This window comes from Colletes gigas, unplaced genomic scaffold (genome assembly GCF_013123115.1).
Source record: "Colletes gigas isolate AHSC1104 unplaced genomic scaffold, ASM1312311v1 Colletes_gigas_Sc00035, whole genome shotgun sequence".
NCBI lineage: Eukaryota > Metazoa > Arthropoda > Insecta > Hymenoptera > Colletidae > Colletes > Colletes gigas.
Genome location: NW_025106664.1, coordinates 144,806 through 158,205, shown reverse-complemented (window position 1 = coordinate 158,205; position 13,400 = coordinate 144,806).

Sequence of the window (13,400 nt, the reverse complement as noted above, 5' to 3'; positions counted from 1 at the left end):
TCACGGATAGGGGAAAGCTAATGATCCTCCCCTTATTAATGCTATGGAGCACGATTTCAGGAGGCCCACAACCCTTCAGAAGGTTTGTTCAAACGACAACAAACTTGGGGAAACCGTTGGTCAAATAGTCCATCAAAAATTTTAATTTCAGTTTTAATTAGTCACGTCTCTTTCGAATTTTGTATAAAATTCTGTAGGTCTGGGTTAGATCTGAGTTAGATTATAAAATTCTGTAGGTCTGGGTTAGATCTGGGTTAGGTTAACACTAAACCTACCGACACTTCGTGTATACCTATTCCTACCATGACCGGTCAAATGATTTCTAATTGCCTAATTTTTGCATTATATCGTATAATATACAGTCGTATGATCAGTAGGAATTGCTGAAAATTCTTTAGGTATGTAGCGTCAAAGTAAATGTGAAAATAAACATAGAAGATAGCATAAATTATAGTAGTTGTTATAGTCATCAGATAGAGGATGAAATGCCCTTTAAAATGAGCGTTTGTGCGAGTCGATAGCTTTATTAGTTCCGGAGATATAGCGATTTTAATTTCAAGTCGATGCGGTGGCTAGTTTCGGAGATACGAGGGTCCGAAGCCTTTGTTTACGTACATTGTTAGCAATGAACTCGCGCGCGTGAAAATAGTAAACAGTGCGTAGTTAATTCTTGGAAATACTACGTCTTCCTGGTCACGTGACTGTCTCGACTCACGTGCGACAAGGAGGTTCGGCGCGACGCGTCAGACGGAGACAGCGATAGTCAAATTAAAACAAATACTCCTTTATATAAATTACGATATCTCGAAAACGGTAAGTCCGATCGACAAAAACCAAAAAGCGTTTTAAAGGGGAAGGTTCACCGCTGACAACAGTGATTCAATAATTAATAAATCCCTAGTAGTTTCGGAACTGCACGCGTCTAAAATTTTAGTATTTTTAACACGCGTTATTAGACTGTCCTAAGACAATGGAAACTGAATAGTGGACTATGTACAGGGTGTTCGGCCACTCCTGGGACAAATTTTAATGGGAGATTCTAGAGGCCAAAATAAGACGCCCGATCGTTATAGGCAAAAGAGACTACATATTTTTCTCAGAAAACAAACAATAAGAATAGAAGTGAATATTGAAAGATTCATTGTACGTATGCTATAAGAAAAATCGTGACGTTAAATGTGCGCTAAAATAACATTGTGCGTTAGAAATTCTAAAGAAAATTTTTAAAACGGTCATTTGACCGGTTCGTGGTAGGTTTAGTGTTAACAAATTCTGTAGGTTCTAATTGTACTTCGATGACTTCAAATTATATTTTTATAGTAATATATGTTACGCTAAAGGCACACCCATGATGGTAGCACAGATAATGGGGTTGAATGTGTTAAAGGGGGACAGAGAATAGAGGATAGAGAACGTGTTTTGACATTAAATAAATATTAATTCAGAACATTGATAAGACCAACTACATAGACGTCTTGTTGAAGTCTTAATGCTACTTTAAATCGTATGAAATGTCAATAAGTACATCTTGCCAATATACCAGTGATAACTTGTTTCAATATGTATTCGATAGAATGCCAGGAAATTAACACGTATCGCTATCGATGAATTTGCCTGGCGTTAACAGCTGGTCCAAAGTGTACACAAACGTTTAAGCAGGTGATCGCGATTTTCGTAATAATTATTTCTTTTCCTAATAATTATTATCTCAATATTTATACTTGCTTAGCTATTCAAACGAGTATTTATGTTTCCGTCACAAATAATTCCTTGAAGCAAGTAATTGTTTAAATTGTTTAAATATTTGAAATTAAAAGTCTGAAACTTACCGACAAGATAATTCTACGTAAATTCAGTTTCGTCAGTGAACAAATAAACGAGGACCTCGTCATCTTATATTCGAAACGAAAGTAATTTATATTCAGTGACTTTTCACTTTGTTTAATTAAAAAAATTTATATAAAGTACATATATTATTAATCAACTGGTTGCCACTAGGGGAGTGAAAATATGGTACACCGGTGCCCATTTATCAAGAAAGATTAATGTCTTTTGGTAATGTGATCCTCTTCATGCACTCTCGTTATTTATTCCGGTTTTAATACGCGCGACGTAGCCTTCAGGGATAAGCAAATTGATGTATTTTACATAACAATTTTCGTCCAACGGAATGAAAGTTTATAATCGAAAACGCGTTTGAAACAATTTGTACCCGTATAAAATTTCGACAATCTGGTCACGACCTTCGAAATCCATTTGTGAAATCCAATTCGACGCAAATGACAATTACTCGTTAACGCGTACATAAACATTGCAATACTCAGGAAAAATTAAAAACGATTGTAATCCACGTGTCTGGGATCACAGAAGCAAAGTAAAGCTTGCAATAATTCTTTACAAATGGGTCAATAATCTCCAAACTGAATTAGTCACCGTGGTGGCGTTATTGTCGCCATTATTGCACTCGTCCGAATTATCAGTCTTGCAAGACCTTTCAGCTATCCGGGGAGAACGGAGCTAATAGCCCGCAAGGACGTGACATAACTTTCGCTCCGTGGTGTTAATTTAGCCCAGTGACGCAACCGCAAAACCATCGTTCAAACAATACACGAACTAGCGTCGAGGTACTCTTCTCGTTTCTGCATTTAGGTGTCACGATCGTCTCGTGACGCTGGTTTCCGACCTGAACGTTTATGATATCTCGGTGGACACGAGTTTGGAGGGAGTTTGATCGTCGCTTTGGAGAAGCTCTGTTTGTTCACGTAGCACAAACTTACAAAGGAAGCCTGTATAGGAGAAGAACGATTATTGAATGGGGACTGGGATCAAATTGTATCGCGCGGTTCTCTATCCATGTCGCGTTAACTTAGCCCTTTGCACTCCGAATTATATTTCAATTTTGTTACCAGCATAAAATAAAGCAATTTAAAAAGGTAGAGGAACAAACAAATTCGATTAAATAGTTGTTTTATTTGTACTGTTGTAATATTTTGTAATTCTTAAGTTTACGATATCTCTTTGGTTTGAACTTGAAAAAGGAGCTCCTGACATAAGAGTGCAAAGGGTTAAACGATCCTGTGTTCTGCGTAACTGAAACACAAAGTATTCTGCTTTTATTCTGTTTGGTTCGAGGCACTTTGTGAAATTGACTTTTATAAATACGCGAGGAAGCAATTTAAGAGTGAAATTAAACACGAATTGTGTATGGAATTGTTGAGAATAGATATATTTTCAATGTCTATCATTGCGATTTTTCTCTGCTCGACGTCGACCCAGGTCGGGTCATAAAACCCATAGGTCTGCCGATCATTTGACGACGCCTATAAAGCCGGGCTTTTTCTCCGTTTGGAGTTAGTTGTGCGACAACCCTGACCGCGGAGAAAGTCTTTTACTTAGTTTATCGCCTCCGTGTCTTGTAATATCCATTATTATACTTTTCAATAAACCATTTTTTCTTCTGCATGTAAGCGGTTGAGTTCAATCTTTCATAACGATAGATCCTCAACAGGAATACAATAACAATACGTATAAAACACACCGAGGTCCTTTCTTTCCGCATTTAATATTACTAAGAGCTGAAAATCCCATTTCAGTCTGCGTCGTACCTATGCGAATTGGGATTTTCAGCTCTTACTAATATTAAATGCAAAAAGGAAACACGACTACGCTGCGTTCAAGATGAAATGGGAATTTGTCGCGTGTTCCAACCTTTAAAAAAATATATTCCTCGAGAAGAAATTGAAATTACGAAGATTCATTGGCTCGAGTGATTTCAATACCCCACACTTTATCGAAAGTAAAAATTTTGTTTCGTCGAAGCAAAAACGAAGCTCGAAGGTACTTACAATAGGTAGTTAAGCGAAACTTGCAATTATACAAAATTATACAGTAATTATTAGCCACCACTGCATGTAACTGATAATTATACAGTAATTACACGGCGGATAGTTGATTCTCCGTACAAATGGGTAGATTACTTGGCCTGATACATTGGCAAACTGTGCCTGTTACATTACTCGGACAAAACTGTTTCCATATCTTGAGCACAAGAACTTCTAATTGCATGTCCGGATGATCGAGAGTCAGCTGGCCAATGTTCGTATAATTGGTAGCCCTGATAACCGCTTTTCCACCCTACGTACTTATCGTTAACAATTTCGACTCTAGTTTACCGCTATTTATTGCTCGTTTGTAGAAAAAATCGCTCTCAAAACTCAGAAACGGTTTATTTCATTTCAAAGAGTTGAATTTAATGATCATCATGTTCCTTCTTCAGTATTGTCACGTTTTATAACAAAAATAGAATTCTAAACATATTAAATTATTTTAAAATAAACTTGGATAAATGCTCCATGCCTTGTTTCCTCCAAAGTGAAAGTATGTAGTACATATCTTGAGTAAATAATTGTTTTGCTTATCCAAACGTTGAAAAGTACGCGATGGAATAGCTTGTTTGGTTCGAGGCGAGAATATAACGCTGTTTTCCTAACGTTCGAAGACCACGTTGCCTTTTTATCGGCGAAAAAGTTTCGCGGCACATTCCGAGCGTAAGTTTAGATAAACCACTTTGGTTGGCAGGTCGTTAGACGTGCGTTGAATCAAGATGCAGCGGTTGATAGGGCCAAAGGGCGCTGCAACCACTCCTGCTCGCGAAACCGAGCTGAAAAGTGATAGCAATTTTCATTTAGAAGGAAATTTACGCTCAGAACGCACCGAAAACGAATTGTTCCTGGCGAAATGGCGTCCGGTATGATTTATATATGGAATAAAATTGTGTTTACTCGTGTCTTTTTGTAGCGTTTAATTACACAAGAATATAATATTTACTCTTGGCAAATAACACAAATAGCATTAAATAATTGGTTGAGCGGTGCTCGTCGAAAATATCACTGAATTATTGGATAATACGTACATAAATTGTTCGAGTTAATTTTCCACCGATGAAATTAAAATTAATTAATTTTAATCGTAAATCCAATTTCAGAGCAAAATGAGACATTTGCTTGCATCGTAAATTCTCCCGGTTTTTCGATCGAAACTAGAAACAGAGTTTTTTTGTAGATCGATTTTGGATCGTAGATTGATCAAGGACGAAATTTCAGAAGCCAACGACCGCTTCGTTATCCGCCTGTTTGCATTCATTCCCACATTCGGCCGCTGCTTACATTTCCGGAAGGGAAGCGTATCGCATGTGGGTCACGCGATTAGCCTTTGATTTACGGAATCAGCATACAGCCTCCATAGGAAAGGTATTTCAGATTAAACGCCATAAGCATCGAAACTATGGTCTAACCGATGATACGATTCCCTCGCACGGATTAATTCGACGAACTGAAATCCCGCATCCACGCTCACTGTGCTCGATTTCGCCCATTGTACGTCTACAAATAGTCTTATGTTCGACAAACGATACGGGAAGAAAGGAGGGTAGCAAACACCGTTGCATTATATATTGAGGGGGCTGGAGGTTCAAGTGACAACCCTCAATCTACCCCAACAATTATTAAATAGTTTATTTCGCGGGTGTCGGGGGTGTAGCCACACGTAGGTCAAAGTTATTAAAACTGGCTTCGCAAACGCGCGACGTCTTAGCCAGACTCGGGTCTAAAATAGACTGGGCGTCTTTCTTCTCACGCCCCCTGAATATATACAATTTCTTACCCTAATAGCAAAGGTAGAGAAAAAGAGACAGGACAGAAAGACGGAAAAACGAAACTGGAAAATACTCAGTGTAGGAAAAGTTTAGCGAAAGAGTGTCATAAAATTCAAGAGGCTCGCCGGGCCCGGATCAGGGTGGTCCGAGGCCCAGGCGAAACCTTGAGGGAAAACAGACGCCTCGCACGGCTCTGGTCGCCAAGTGTTTAACAGGACGACCAGGCTCGCACGAGACCCTGGGAAAATGGAAAAATAGAAAGCTTAAAACTATCCTTACATTCCATTCCCATTCATACTCTGGCAAGGGCGTAGTGGCTATACAATGGCCGCTACAATATCATTCTCCGAAAAGGATAAATAAAATGAACAAAGAGCAGCTTCTACGCGGGTGTCTGAAGCTCTGGATCTTCGTTAGTTTCACGCTCAGGATAGAAATATTGTGACTATTAGCATTCGTATTCGAAGGATATTGCTTCCTGTGGATTTTACACGTCACCCATATCCGGTTCAGCGTGTTATTATGGATAATGAGGGTTCCACAGTCTACCAAACAAGTTGGATAAAAATTCCCCGTCGACGGGACGATGTGGTGGGTTGATCCTGTCGACCCAGCGGACCAAAGGGAGGCTCTGTAGCCTGAAAAAAGAGGCTCCCAGAGTGAAAGGGTTAACTGTCGGCTTGGTGTCGCGTCGGCAAGAGGGCCAATTCGTGCCTGAGCGGCGACGGAGCCCGGAGGAAGAACAACGGGCGAACGCCTCGCTCCGAAATGGTAATAGGTCGCACAAATTCACGGATGAAAAAGCGCCGAGGAGCGAACGAAAGCTCCGGCTAAGTAATATATCTATCTCGTCGGGAGTTTCGTGGGCTTTTCTTGCCGATCCCGGGGGCCCTCCGTCGTTTTTAGGCCGGCTATTCCGCGTCACTTATCGTAAACAACTGTCGGGGCCCGGTTACTGCTACGCCCATCCACCACGATCCTGCTAAAGCAGCGTACAGACCTAACAAGGAGACCTTCCCAGGTGTAACTTGCACTCTTTAACAAGAATTCGCGGTTCGACGATACTGGAAATGCCAATTACTAATTGTATTTTTAATATTTGGTGGTCAAACTTGGCTATTCTTTTGTCTCTTGAAGCAAGACTGCAGGTTGGCTCTGAAAATGTGGTCGATACGAAGCTAGATGGACTCCTTTTGTGTTTTGGACTCTCTTTTTTTGAATCATCACTTTCAAAATAAACGGTCCATTTAATGTATCGTTTAATATTGTACGCAAGAAACTTCTTTATTGAAATCCAGATGGAACCATCTTGCCAATATCCGTACAAATTGTCTTTGACCCGTCGAATATTTGTAAAAATGCACTCCACGTGCAGCCAAAGTATAATTACACGCATCCCCCCCGGTCGTCTAAGCGTTAAGGTTCCCTCGCCATCGCGTAAAACAAGCGAGAAAGAACCGAAACTCGAAAAAAGAGCGAAAGCCACGGGTTCGGTGTAATAAAGTGCCCTGGAAATCCTTTGTGTCCCGCGGAATGCATTCATTTAACTTTGATCCTGCCGGAGCAACCCTGATATTTTCCGTCTCTTTGGCGCGCGGTTCAACACCCACGCCGCCCCCTGCCCCCCTGCCCCCCCCCCCTTTCACCACGCGTTCGCTATGAATCTGGCCAGACTCAAAGGGGTGCTCATAAAAAATACAATATTTTCCTTTCATTCGAATTAGTTGATTCTTTTCCACAACGGTCGAGGGTATGCGTCCGCTCTTTCTATGGATCTGTAAGTTTAATTCGACACGGAAATCCGGTTGGGAGTCGAAACCACCGAGAACTGCTTGATTGCTTTGTCCCTCGAGAGTCTAATATGAATTACAAACCTCACTGTCTCAGCCCAGTTTTCTTTCACTTCTTGTCCCCTTTGTGCCACGGTTTCGGGACCTTCGTTTCGCCACGGTGTCTTGCCCTATTTCCCTTCGTTGAGCAGAGGTCAAGTGGTCTGATATTGGAAGGTGAGGCCAGGACGCTGTTGACGGATTCGATCCACGGCGATTGGTCGCGTTATTGCCACGCCTTGCATCACTCTCTTCTTCTTTCTTTATTTATTTAATCATTCACTTTGTAAACAACGAATTTTTGTAGATTTCTGACCATTGATCGCGATAGATACTTGATATGACTCTAGACAGATGTCCTGGATCGAAACGACGCACAGTGGTCCAGATTGAAAAATTAGCAGATCATTTTTAACTATTATTATTCATAGTTTCTTAGTTTCTTAGTTTCTCAGTTTCTTAGTTTCTTAGTTTCTTTTCTTAGTTTCTTAGTTTCTTAGTTCTTAAAAAATGAAGTTGAACATATCAGTATTTGATGCATTGCTATTGGTTCCTAAATGTTCAGGCATTATGAAAATGGCTATATTAATGAAACTTAGTATAAATTGTGATTATAACAAGCCTGTGAAGTTCAACTTTTTGATAATACAAATTCGTACCCGAAAAAAGTAGTCTTCTTCTTTCATTCACCCTGACGAACATATTTAATATTTTCTGTTCGTTTTTTTTTCCTGAAGGTTATTCCTTTGAGTTTAAAATGCACTCCTTGTATCTAGAAATCGTGTTCGTCATTTATGAAAAAAATAATTCTCAATGTAGTGCAACGAGGTGTCAAAGTTATTTATCTTTAATAGTGAAGATCGATCGATCGAGTCGATCATGGAATCGGCGTCGCGACAAATCCAGCGAATAAAGTCTCGAGCGGAAACCACTTGACCATCCTGACGCGTCAGGACGCGCGTGTCCCTTTTACGAGTTCCGCAACGTCGCGGAAACGCGCACGATAAAAGCTTCTGATGGTGGACTCGATGAAACAGTTCGAACTTTTAAAGAGTTACCGCATCGATGTACAGAAATACAGAATTTGGGACCTATTTACAGAATTTTTTTATTACAATTGCTCGAAATATACACCACATCTATGTTGAAAGTGTACAGTTTGAAAAATCTTCGAGCAGAATTTAGAAAATTGGCGATCGAACAGTTACGATTTTCACGATTCTTCATGAATTTTCCGCGAACTGTATTTGAAATCGTGTATAGAAATTTTTTACTGCAACTGTTCGAAATATACTCAGCTTGGAAGTGTATATTTTGAAAAATCTTTGAGCTGAATTTGCGAGAAACGACTCCTCAGAAAATTGACGAGTGAACAGACGATTTTCACGATTCTTCATGAATATTCCGTGACCCTTTGGCTGGCGATTGGAACGTTCCACGATGAAGATGTAATCTCCAGGTGGCCGTTGGATGGGGTTCGCGTATTCCCGGTTATTAGATCGAAGTTCGGCAATCCGCCATGCGTTAAGTAGATTTCGATGAACCGTCATTAGCTTGGACGCGCACGTCGTGTCCGAGTTTCCGTCGGGTTTGCGAGGACCGCCGCGTGAAAATCATTTCCATCACGCACACGTTCCGCCCTTAATCTAACGTGAAACTCGCGCGACACGCGGATAAGTTACGATCGTCAGGCACGACACGACCTGAACGAACGGGGACGTTCCTGTTCCGTGGATTAAGTTCTCCTGTTGAATAATTTTACTTCGTCGTGAAGGTACGCAAGTTCCAAACATTCTCTTTTCACCAATTTCTAACACTATCGAGCGTCAACATATCCCTAAACCCAACACATCACGATTTAAAAAGTTTTAGAGGAGAATGTTTGTATTTTTGCGCGCATTAAATAATCTTAGAACTGTTTTCTGTGATGAAATTTCTTGAAGAAAAGAATCCCCCGATTCTGTCGAGTTTGACACACTTTAAAATAGATTGCCCTTTGTCGAATAAAGGGGCCTCCACGCAAAGTCAGGTAAAATCAATAACCACATTCGGAAATCTAATAATTTCGTGCTTCGAAATGAAACGTACGCTCCATTTACTTAGGAGAATTGGCATAAGTTTGCAATTGCAGATCGACCGAGTTGTCTAACCGAATCGCTGCTTTGTATTTTACAGACTGAATTCGTGTAATAATTAGCAAAATATCGAAACACGCTGTCAAAATGCGTGTACTCGTTTTATCATATCCAGAAAGAATTTTTTATCTTAACGGCGTGTTTGAAACTGGATCAAGGAGGATCTTTGGTGATTCTTTATTATACGGTTGCTTTGAATTCTCATACTTTATTCGAATTGAAAGCGTAGCCCTGAGGTAAGCTAATAATCCACGAACGCAAACCCTCGATGAAGACATCCACGGTTCGATGCAGCGTCTCGTTAGGGAACTTCAAATAACAATTTTGCTGTTCGCGGTTTTAGGAACGGTAATAAGTACTTCCTTCCGTCTTTGAGTATATCTCGACACCGAGACGTTACTTCTTTGTGATGGAAGAAGGTTGCAAAGTTGTAATGAGTTCATCTTGTTAGTCTGTCGTCTGTTGCAGCAACCCGTGCCCCGAATAAAAAACGGTTTCTATCGAATATTTCCGATATATCGGGACGATAAAATTGCATTTTTGCTATGAACGCGAAATCAGAGCCGATAAACGCGTCGATATGCAAATATTCTTCATCCCCATTGTGATAAAATAATCTTTATCGCGGCATTCGGGCCCCCGCTTTGAGAAGTTTATCGTTCCGCTTAATTTAAAACCGCTGTGCCTTGATTAAAAAGAGAGAAATTGAATGGCCACGGTGCTCCAAGAGTTAATCAGTTAAAGATTCGGCCGAGCGCGAAGAGTTAATTTGCTTACACTTTCCCGCCAACTTAATACACTATCTTCGCGCGGATTTGAACCGAGGGAGACCAGTTTCAGGAGCGTGAAACAAGAGCAAATTATGTCGCAGCCTCGAGTTAGTTAGCATATCAATAACGTGGAACCGGAGTTCGATAACCAGCGCCCGTTCGCCTCGTCGAAAACACGTTGTCTTACTATCAGTATGCTCCGAACACGCCGTGCTGAATGCCGCACTCCAATTTACCTGAATGTAAATTCCAAGTTTGACCGCCGGCTGCTTTCGCGGCCGAACCTAAATTGGACCTGGCAAACCGTGTCGAAGTTCGACGACCGATTTTCGCACATCCTTGACACTCGTACAACGGATAACGAAATTAATCCAACGTACAACTAACCCTTGTATCGATATTAACACGTTTACTACCACTATCTCATTAATACGATATATTCGAAGACACAAAAGGTACATTCGTACAATTATTAGCGATGATGTGCTTAGTACACGAAGGTGACACTTAACTTTCAACTGGAGCAAAGCGTACTAATCAAGTTTGCATTCAAATTGAATGTTATTATCATTCGATAAGTTTGGTAAACTAAAACTGGCTTTACAATCGCCCTCGATTCTTTTTTTTATGTTTCTTTGGTAGCAGAGCGTGGTTGGTGGTTCGTGGTTCGTGGTTCTTCTTCAGAAAGGAGAGAATAGTGTTGAAGAGAAATAGAGGTTAGGAAGAACACGTGGCGGGTATTGACGTCGTTGCAAAAGGATAGAATAGATAAAGGAAGAATAGTCAAAGCGGTAAAATGGATAATACCATGATGACAACGGGTAAAATAGAGCAACTGACGAATAGAAATTACCATGTATGGGCGTTAAAAGTAGGTGCAGCTTTGAGAAGCCGAAAATTATTCAGGGATGTCATAGAAAAGGATGAACCGCCCATTGCTAATGACGCAGGGACACCGGAAGGTAAAAACCGTCTGTTGTGGGAAGCGAAGAACGATGAAGCATTTGGTATTATTATATTAACATTATCTGACGAGCATGCTGGGTTGTTCCTGGGCGAAACCAACGCAAAAAAGGTATGGAATGAACTAAGGAATATGTTTATGGGTCAGGCCGAAGACCAGGTAATAGATATAGGTTTAGAACTGCGAAATATTAGAATGGGAAGCCATGAGGCAGTAATAGATTATATAAATAGAGCCAAAAATATCGCAGCAAGAAGTGCAACATTAGGTAGAGTAATAGCAACCCGAGAAATAGTATATCATGTAGTCAGGGGTGTGCATGTAAAGTTTGAAAAGACATCTGTAGTGTTAAGAGCGCAGAGAGATATCACCCTAGAAGAGGTACAACGAATTCTGTGTGAAGAAGAAAGTCGGTTAAAGTCAAATAATAGTCATTATCATTCTGAAGTAAATTTAACGAATGAGAAAGCATATAGAGCCTCACGGGATAAACCAAAACGTACCAGTGGATGTTACATCTGTGGTAGACAAAATCACTTAGCGAAAGAATGTTTTCACAGGAATGATAATAACCGAAGAGATTATAGGGGCGCCAGAGGAAGACCAAACACAGGAAATAGGCGAGGATTTGGATTTGGGTACAGAAGAGAGCAGTCGAATATGGCCTCTGAAAATCATGAAGAATACGCTTTTAGAGCATCGAGACAAGCAATAAGTTATGGGGAAAATGATGGTGATTGCTTATGTGGTAAACAGACATGGATAGTAGATTCTGGAACCTCGTCACATATGTCACCGGATGCAGCACACATGACGAATGTGGAGCCTTATTCAACCAAGGTAAATTTGGCGGAGAATGGAAAATGCATGGTATCCAAAAGCAGAGGGGATGTACACGGAAGTACAACAGTAAGAAGTGAACAGAAGAATATACGCATTAATAACGTTTTGCATATTCCAGATTTGCGTACCAATTTGCTGTCTGTGAGTCAGCTGGTGAATAATGGCAATAAGGTTGTGTTTTCAGATGGATCAGTAACCATAATAGGACCAGAGAAAGAGATACTGGGAATAGGCAAAGAACAGAATGGAATTTACATGCTGGATACGTATGTTAAAAACCATAATAAATCATATTTGGTATCTCAGGAGGGTACAAACGAAAATGGAGATACGTCTGACAGCCCAGGTACAAGAGAGGTTGGTGGTGCGAAAATAGATGTAATGTTGTGGCATCGAAGACTTGGTCACATATGTGAAGAATACTTAACAAACATGAGAAGAAAGGAAATGGTGAGAGGGCTTAGTTACCCTGTACAAAGTTTGGGCGCTTGTGAAATATGTATAATGGGGAAGGGATCTCGGGCACCGCACACAAGGCTGAACGCGAAGTCTGCGAGAGGTCCACTCGACTTGATTCATATAGATTTATGTGGACCGGTGTAGATAAAATCTCTTAGTGGGAGTCGTTACATGTTTGTACTCATAGATGATTATAGTAGATATATATGTGTATATTTTTTAAAGACCAAAGATGAAACATTTAACAGGTTTAAGGAATATATGAATAGATATGAAAATGCGTTTAACAGGAAGATATTAGCTATAAGGTCAGACAATGGTAGAGAGTTCGTTAATAGCGACTTTCAGACATTGTTTGGTGAGAAAGGAATACGACATGAGAGAACCGTGCCATACAACCCAGAGAGCAATGGAATCGCAGAAAGAGCTAACAGAACCCTAATTGACAAAGCAAGGACGATGCTTATCGATAGCGGCTTGCCGAGAAGATTTTGGGCAGAAGCCGTCGCGACAGCGGCGTATGTAAGAAATAGATGCCCGGTGAAAGGAGCGATGGTAACGCCGATAGAGATGTGGGAAGGGAAAAAGCCAACCGTATCACACGTCAAGGTATTTGGTTGTACGGCGTATTATTACATACCTAAGAATTGTAGAAGTAAATTTGAACCTATATCCGCAAAAGGGATATTTATCGGGTATTCTAATGATAGTAGAGCATATAGGGTATATAATATAGAAACTGGAAAA